At 54.9% G+C, this 7539-nt stretch overlaps 1 long non-coding RNA gene across 1 annotated transcript; it reads right to left on the reverse strand.

Moving 5' to 3' along the window:
* Positions 1-3772: 3772 nt before the first annotated feature.
* LOC142907150 (uncharacterized) lies at positions 3773-5067 on the reverse strand. Its single transcript, XR_012930842.1, has 3 exons — positions 5009-5067; positions 3860-3955; positions 3773-3803 (listed from the first exon to the last, which is right to left on the reverse strand). It is a non-coding gene; the product is annotated as an uncharacterized LOC142907150 (long non-coding RNA).
* Positions 5068-7539: the final 2472 nt, after the last annotated feature.

Consider the following 7539-nt stretch of genomic DNA (forward strand, 5'->3'; position numbering starts at 1 on the left):
TGTGCAGTGCGATGTCGCCAGTGCAGGCGTACGGAGCACGTGTACACCTGTCGGTAGACCTGTACACACACACCTGTACACACCTGTACACACACACACCTGTACACACACACACCTGTACACACACCTGTACACACACACACACACCTACACACACACACCTACACACACACCTACACACACACACACCTGTCGGTAGAGACTCACCTGTACACACCTGTACACACCTGTACACACCTGTACACACACACACACCTGTACACACACCGCTGGTGCTGTGCAGTGTGCTGTCGGCAGTGCAGGCGTACAGAGCACGTGTACACCTGTACACACCTGTACACACCTGTATACACACACACCTGTCGGTAGAGACACACACCCGTACAAACCTGTACACACACACACACCTGTACACACACACCTGTACACACACCTGTACACACACACACCTGTACACACACACACCTGTACACACACACACCTGTACACACACACCTGTACAACAACAACAACAACCGCCATTCGCCACTAAGTGGCGGTGACGTCACCACGACGCTTGTGCCAGGCTATGTGCACCCTGAGGCCACGTGAAGTGTCGAACGCCCGCTGGCAGGAGGTCACGGGGCAGACCCAGGTGCCACGGGTCGACTGACTGAGATGACTGAGATGACTGGCTGATGCACCACCTGTGCCCCCTACTGTGCCAACCTGCTGTGCTTTAGCCACCCGGCGCTCCGCTCGCTGTTGTGAGCGTCGCTCCTCCGCCCTCCGTTGTTGTTGGAGGACGACTGCCTCCAACTGCCCAGTAGCATCCTTCACGAGCCTCCTCCACAGAGGCCGATCTTGACACCGCTGGTACCAGTCATCGGCAAGTCCACTCAGCTCCACGTCCTCCTGTACCACATCACTCCATCTCTTCTCTAGCCCGTGCCGCGCCCGCTTAGCCCCCTCAATCCGGCCAAACAAAAGCTGTTTCGGCATGCGGTGGCTGGGCATGCGGGCTACATGACCCAGCCATCGCAGCCTTGCCTGCCGGAGGAGCTCACCGATGGGACCCTGCCCAGATCTTTCAAGGATTTGTGAGCTCCTCACACAATCCAGTCTGGTTAAACCCAGGATGGATCGTAGGCAGGTCAGCCTAAATGTTTCTAACCGGCGAAGATGTTCCATTAGGGGGGTCCACGTTTCGCAAGCGTAGAGAAGGGAGGGAATGACCGTGGCCGAGAAGACCTGAAGCTTAGTGCGGAGCGACAGACCAGGTAGCTTCCACACAGCGTTACGCAACCGATGAAAAGATATTGCCGCTCGACTGATTCGGAGTGAGACCTCTGCTGTTAAACTGGAGCCAGTCATAAGCACACTGCCCAGGTATGGGAAACTCTCCACTCTCTCCACAACTGCCCCATCACCGATTGGGAGTTGTGGGGGTGGAGTGTCCGATGGTACAAAATACCCAGGCAGGTGCTTAGTTTTGGTGGGGCTGATGGTAAGGCCCCACCTCTTAGTGGCACGCTCCAGTCTCAGCAGCAGCGTCTGCAACTCCTCCTCTGACTGAGCAGCTATTACCAAGTCATCAGCATACATAACGTGGTTGAGCAATAGGGAGCCATCCCTTGACCGCACCCGGGCATCGATTAGCCTCCCATTATATCTGTACCATATGGAGATTCCCCCGGTACAGCTATTGAAGGCTTCACGAACTACGTGGTCAAAATAGATGTTAAATAATGTGGGAGCCAGAGGACATCCCTGTCGCACCCCAAGGTGTACAGGGAATGGCTCTGACTCCTGGCCACGTAGTTTTACCCGGGCCCGCTCACCATCATGAAGGTCCTTAATGATCGTGAGCAGAGGGTCAGGTACTCCAAAAGCACGAAGAACGACCCAGAGCCCAGGCCTACTGATGGTATCATAGGCCTTGACCAGGTCAATAAAGCAGAGATGTAGGTCTTGTTGGAATTCCCTACACCTCTGCTGTAGCAGACGGACAGAAAATATGGCATCTGTGCAGGACCGCCCTTTCCTGAAACCGCATTGGGGCTCCGCAAGCCTCTCCTCAGCGTGCCTGGCAAGGCGATGCTGAATAATCCTTGCCAGGACCTTTCCCGGCACACTGAGGAGTGAGATGCCCCTGTAGTTGTTACAGTCTGTGCGGTCCCCCTTCTTAAAAAGGGGGACCACCAGGGCATCCTTCCAATCCTGCGGAACCCGTCCAGTGGTCCAGACTGTTGTTATGATGTCATATAGGGCAGTCTGTGCACAAACGCCACCCTCCCTCAGCATTTCGCTTGGGAGATCATCTCTGCCCGCTGCCTTTCCTGGTCTCAGACTCCGGATCGCCTTCAATACTTCCTCAGCAGATGGCACCTCAGCCAGCCACTCACAGGGGGTGACTTCATCCAATATTTGAGGCACCGCAGCCTCAGCAGGGTCATCCTCACTTTGTGCCACGATGTTTTCCTGGCTGTGGGATTTTCCCTCCCCCAGGACCTCACAGAAATGCTCAGCAAATCTGCGAACCTGTTCCTGGGGGTCGGAAATTGGATCACCGTTTTTTCCCCTAATGATGGTAATAGGTGTGGCGCTGCAGGTTACTTTTTTGATGGAGTTAAATAGCGATTTGTGATCACGGGCCACTGAGGCAGACTCCATCTCCTCAGCAACCCGCGACCACCACCCATCCTTGCAGCGCCTCACGGCTCTCCGAACCTCCGAGCGAAGGCTGCGGTAAGCCTCCTCATTCTCTGACGTGGGATTCTGTAGCCGATGACAGTGGGCCTGTCGCTTTTTCTCAACCATCCTGAACAACTCCTCTGTCATCCAGGGTGTCTGGGGAGGTCTGGACCGTGTACCCAAAGCAGCCATTGCAGCTGCATGAGTCACAGTCCTAAACCTCGCCCATTTACCCTCGACATCAGGAGGAGTCGGGGACGATGCCAATCCCAGCCGCAAGCGATGATGAAATTCTCGCTTGCAACTTTCATCAGATAACTGAGACCAGGCCACTTTAGGTTGGAATGGGGTCCTGGGTGTACACCCACCACCGGAGTGGAAGAATGGCAGGCGCATCTTACAGATGACTAGTCGATGGTCAGAGGGCAGATCAGCTCCACGGTAGGTCCTGGTGTCAAGGACATGGGCTCGCATTCGCTGGTCCGTCACTATGTAGTCCAGCAGATGTTCTTGCTTGGACCCGGCATGCATCCATGATGTTGTGTGGATGCGCCGATGCCGGAACAGCGTGTTGGTAATTACAAGCCCATGGGCTGCACAAAAATCTAGCAGCCTCCTACCATTGTTATTGAGCTGATCTGGCCCATGCCCTCCAATCACTCCAGACCAGGTGCCAGTATCATGACCAACTCGGGCATTGAAGTCACCCAACATGATGACTCTATCCCGAGGGGCCACTTTAGCCAGCACCTGTGACAGGAGGTCATAGAAGGCATCTGACTCATCGGCTTTGCCTGCATCTGTACACACACCTGTACACACACACACCTGTACACACACACACCTGTACACACACACACCTGTACACACACACACCTGTACACACACCGCTGGTGCTGTGCAGTGCGCTGTCGCCAGTGCAGGCGCACGGAGCACGTGTACACCTGTCGGTAGACTCACCTGTACACACCTGTACACACACCTGTACACACACACCTGTACACACACACCTGTACACACACACCTGTACACACCTGTACACACACACCTGTACACACCTGTACACACACACCTGTACACACCTGTACACACACACCTGTACACACCTGTACACACACACCTGTACACACCTGTACACACACACCTGTACACACACACCTGTACACACACACCTGTACACACACACCTGTACACACCTGTACACACACACCGCTGGTGCTGTGCAGTGCGATGTCGGCAGTGCAGGCGCACGGAGCACGTGTACACCTGCCGGTAGACTCACCTGTACACACAAAGCAACAAAGATCCCCCATATAGCCTTAACAGACTGTAGGGGCAAGTGCTGTTAGCGAGCACCTATGAAGGCCGGAACGGTACACGAGGGGGTGGGGGGCCAGCACCACGCCCGACCGCCTTTGTCTCCCCAGTGGCGATATTTACACACCGCACCAGGTACTCATTTTGAGGCTGAGTCGACCTAGGGGAGGCGCGGGACCGGTTCAGATAATCGTCACTGGTGTTGGCCGTGAGCGGGAATCGAACCCGGGTCGCCAGGTTCATAGCGCAGCGCGCTAACCGCTACACTATCGCTCCCCCTACACACACACACACATGTACACACACACACCTGTACACACACACACCTGTACACACCTGTACACACACCTGTACACACACACCTGTACACACACACACACCTGTACACACACCTGTACACACACCTGTACACACACACACCTGTACACAAACACACACCTGTCGGTAGGGACTCACCTGTACACACACCTGTACACACACAGACACCTGTAAACACCTACACACACACACACCTGTACACACACACACACCTGTACACACACGCACACCTGTACACACACACACACCTGTACACACACCTGTACACACACCTGTACACACACACCTGTACACACACACACCTGTACACACACACACACCTGTACACACACCTGTACACACACACCTGTACACACCTGTACACACACACCTGTACACACCTGTACACACACACACCTGTACACACACACACCTGTACACACACACACCTGTACACACACACCTGTACACACACACCTGTACACACCTACACACCTGTACACACACCTGTACACACACACCTGTACACACACACCTGTACACACACACACCTGTACACACACCTGTACACACACACACACCTGTACACACACCGCTGGTGCTGTGCCGTGCGCTGTCGGCAGTGCAGGCGCACGGAGCACGTGTACACCTGTCGGTAGACTCACCTGTACACACCTGTACACACACACCTGTCGGTAGAGACTCACCTGTACACACACACCTGTACACACACACACACCTGTCGGTAGAGACTCACCTGTACACACACACCTCTACACACCTGTACACACACACACCTGTACACACCTGTACAACAACAACAACAACCGCCATTCGCCACTAAGTGGCGATGACGTCACCACGACGCTTGTGCCAGGCTATGTGCACCCTGAGGCCACGTGAAGTGTCGAACGCCCGCTGGCAGGAGGTCACGGGGCAGACCCAGGTGCCACGGGTCGACTGACTGAGATGACTGGCTGATGCACCACCTGTGCCCCCTACTGTGCCAACCTGCTGTGCTTTAGCCACCCGGCGCTCCGCTCGTTGTTGTGAGCGTCGCTCCTCCGCCCTCCGTTGTTGTTGGAGGGCGACTGCCTCCAACTGCCCAGTAGCATCCTTCACGAGCCTCCTCCACAGAGGCCGATCTTGACACCGCTGGTACCAGTCATCGGCAAGTCCACTCAGCTCCACGTCCTCCTGTACCACATCACTCCATCTCTTCTCTAGCCCGTGCCGCGCCCGCTTACCCCCCTCAACCCGGCCAAACAAAAGCTGTTTCGGCATGCGGTGGCTGGGCATGCGGGCTACATGACCCAGCCATCGCAGCCTTGCCTGCCGGAGGAGCTCACCGATGGGACCCTGCCCAGATCTTTCAAGGATTTTTGAGCTCCTCACACAATCCAGTCTGGTTAAACCCAGGATGGATCGTAGGCAGGCCAGCCTAAATGTTTCTAACCGGCGAAGATGTTCCATTAGGGGGGTCCACGTTTCGCAAGCGTAGAGAAGGGAGGGAATGACCGTGGCCGAGAAGACCTGAAGCTTAGTGCGGAGCGACAGACCAGGTAGCTTCCACACAGCGTTATGCAACCGATGAAAAGATATTGCCGCTCGACTGATTCGGAGTGAGACCTCTGCTGTTAAACTGGAGCCAGTCATAAGCACACTGCCCAGGTATGGGAAACTCTCCACTCTCTCCACAACTGCCCCATCACCGATTGGGAGTTGTGGGGGTGGAGTGTCCGATGGTACAAAATACCCAGGCAGGTGCTTAGTTTTGGTGGGGCTGATGGTAAGGCCCCACCTCTTAGTGGCACGCTCCAGTCTCAGCAGCAGCGTCTCCAACTCCTCCTCTGACTGAGCAGCTATTACCAAATCATCAGCATACATAACGTGGTTGAGCGATAGGGAGCCATCCCTTGACCGCACCCGGGCATCGATTAGCCTCCCATTATATCTGTACCATATGGAGATTCCCCCGGTACAGCTATTGAAGGCTTCACGAACTACGTGGTCAAAATAGATGTTAAATAATGTGGGAGCCAGAGGACATCCCTGTCGCACCCCAAGGTGTACAGGGAATGGCTCTGACTCCCGGCCACGTAGTTTTACCCGGGCCTGCTCACCATCATGAAGGTCCTTAATGATCGTGAGCAGAGGGTCAGGTACTCCAAAAGCACGAAGAACGACCCAGAGCCCAGGCCTACTGATGGTATCATAGGCCTTGACCAGGTCAATAAAGCAGAGATGTAGGTCTTGTTGGAATTCCCTACACCTCTGCTGTGGCAGACGGACAGAAAATATGGCATCTGTGCAGGACCGCCCTTTCCTGAAACCGCATTGGGGCTCCGCAAGCCTCTCCTCAGCGTGTCTGGCAAGGCGATGCTGAATAATCCTTGCCAGGACCTTTCCCGGCACACTGAGGAGTGAGATGCCTCTGTAGTTGTTAGGTGTGTGTGTACACACACACCTGTACACACACACCTCTACACACCTGTACACACACACCTGTACACATCTGTACACACACACCTGTACACACACCTGTACACACCTGTACACACCTGTACACACACACACACCTGTACACACACACACCTGTACACACACACACCTGTACACACACCACTGGTGCTGTGCCGTGCGCTGTCGGCAGTGCAGGCGTGCAGAGCACGTGTACACCTGTCGGTAGACTCACCTGTACACACCTGTACACACCTGTACAAAAAAAAAGATCCCCCATATAGCCTTAACAGACTGTAGGGGCAAGTGCTGTTAGCGAGCACCTATAAAGGCCGGAACGGTACACGAGGGGGTGGGTGGCCAGCACCACGCCCGACCGCCTTTGTCTCCCTAGTGGCAATGTTTACACACCGCACCAGGTACTCATTTGAGGCTGAGTCGACCTAGGGGAGGCCCGGGACCGGTTCAGATAATCGTCACTGGTGTTGGCCGTGAGCGGGAATCGAACCCGGGTCGCCAGGTTCATAGCGCAGCGTGCTAACCGCTACACTATCGCTCCCCACACACCTGTACACACCTATACACACACACACACCTGTACACACCTGTACACACACCTGTACACACACACCTGTAAACACACACACACCTGTACACACCTGTACACACACACACACCTGTACACACCTGTACACACACACACCTGTACACACACACCTGTACACACCTACCTGTACACACCTGTACACACCTGTACACACACACACCTGTACACACACCTGTACACACACC

The sequence above is a fragment of the Petromyzon marinus genome, chromosome 75 (genome assembly GCF_048934315.1).
Source record: "Petromyzon marinus isolate PM22_M1 ecotype Great Lakes invasive population chromosome 75, UKy_Petmar_22M1.pri1.0, whole genome shotgun sequence".
NCBI classification, from domain to species: Eukaryota; Metazoa; Chordata; class Hyperoartia; order Petromyzontiformes; family Petromyzontidae; genus Petromyzon; species Petromyzon marinus.